The following is a 1,772-nucleotide window of genomic DNA, read 5'->3' as shown; positions in this document are numbered from 1 at the left end:
CTAGTCATCATCATCTGTGGCTTTTTCTGAGTTCTGAGGATTGAATTCTGGTCACTGGGTTTGCACGGCAAAGCTTGCATCCATTGAGTCATCTCACCAGCCCTTCTGCAACCTTCTGTACCTCAACGTTTCTTGGTTTTTCACTATTATTTTCTGTCTTACCTTAAGTATTACCCTTCAGAGATTCTCCAACTACCTGTCCTAAAAAAGCTCTATTTCCACCTTTTGTTAATCTCCATCCCCTTTCCTGGTGTCTCATAGCATGCATCTCAATCTAAACATCAGTCCATATACATATATGACCCCCTCCCATGTAAAGGACCAGGAATGTCCTGGCAGAAACTGTATCTCATTGACTGTGCCTGCTGCTCCAGGACCTATACAAAGATGTGTGAGTACAGTAAATATTGGCGAAGGGTATGAATGAAAACACCATCTTGAGGTTCTGCAAAATATTCTACTGGGCTATTTTTTTGTCCTGGTGCTGGTATTTTATTTCTTTGTGTACATTAGGCCATGAATTCGTATGGAATGGACTCCAACAGCTCAGGCTCTTTTCCGTTAGTCCTCACAAAATGTGCTTCTCTGGGTGGCGCAGGCTGGCGCTTCAACTGCACCCAGGTGCCCTTCTCTTTGGCTTCCTTTTTCTTCTGGTCATTCTCCTTCACCCACCTCAGGAAGCTGTCTCTGCTCTTTGAGTGCTTGATGTGCTCAATCCGCACATTGATCCTCTTGGCCAGAATTTTGCCCTTAACCTGCTTGCTGACAATGATGCCCATGGCATACTGGGTGACATTGTAGACTCTTCTGTTTTTGCTGTGGTAGCACTTATGGGGCATTCCTTTTTGAACAGTGCCCATTCCCTTGATGTCTACAATATCACCCTTCTTGTAGATTCGCATGTATGTGGCCAAAGGAACAACGCCATGTTTCCTAAAAGACATAGAGAACATGTACTGGGTGCCTCTCCTCTTTCCCTTTGTGTTCGTCATTTTGGTGAGTTACTGGAAGATGGCTGCACTGCTGGGCTACTTTAAAAGTGCAGATTCAGAGGTCCAACAGCACCAAATTAAAATCAGCCTGGGAACTGATGGTTTTAGGGTCTCCAAGCTGGTTCTTGTAAAAAGTACTTTTCTAACAAGATGGATGTTACATACACTAGCCTGCACAGCCTTCCTCACTCAACATCCTTCCTCATTGTGCACCATTAGTTAAGCACCATGCCCTGCTCTCCCCTCATCTTGTATCATTGGCTCTAATATTTCTGATATCACTTCAATGTGTATCTTTCTTCTGACTTTCCAGGGGCACTCCACTACCTAGGTGATTCCTAATCACTATCTCGGTTCCAGTCTTGACCCCATTTTTCCATCTTTCCCTTGGATTGAATTTCCTAAAATCAAACTTATGACTCCATCCTCTTTGCAAACCTTTAATCTAATCTCTGACTGCCTTTGAAATAAGATCAGATTTACTAACATGTTTTGACGAATACATCTTCAGAATTGGCATTCCCTAATCAGCTCCATTCTTCAGGCCCCATCCAAAGCAACAACATGCATTAGCCCAGGCTCACCATCTCCTCTCATAGTTACATGTTTGCACTTGCTTCCTCTTCTGTCTGGAATGTCACCCCTCACCTCACTCTTAGCCAATATCTACTAGCAATGCTCAGTCAAAACTTTCTTCTCTCTCGGGTCCAAGAACCTAGGTCACACCTTGATCAGAATAGTTTATCCTACTTAATCGTAGCTCTCTTGCACTAATGCCTG

At 43.7% G+C, this 1,772-nt stretch overlaps 1 pseudogene; it reads right to left on the bottom strand.

The window, feature by feature from the left end:
• Window positions 1-509: 509 nt before the first annotated feature.
• On the bottom strand, window positions 510-992 carry LOC110304869 (annotated as a pseudogene).
• Window positions 993-1,772: the final 780 nt, after the last annotated feature.

The sequence above is a fragment of the Mus caroli genome, chromosome 1 (assembly GCF_900094665.2).
Source record: "Mus caroli chromosome 1, CAROLI_EIJ_v1.1, whole genome shotgun sequence".
NCBI lineage: Eukaryota > Metazoa > Chordata > Mammalia > Rodentia > Muridae > Mus > Mus caroli.
This window is presented reverse-complemented; position numbering and strand designations above follow the sequence as displayed.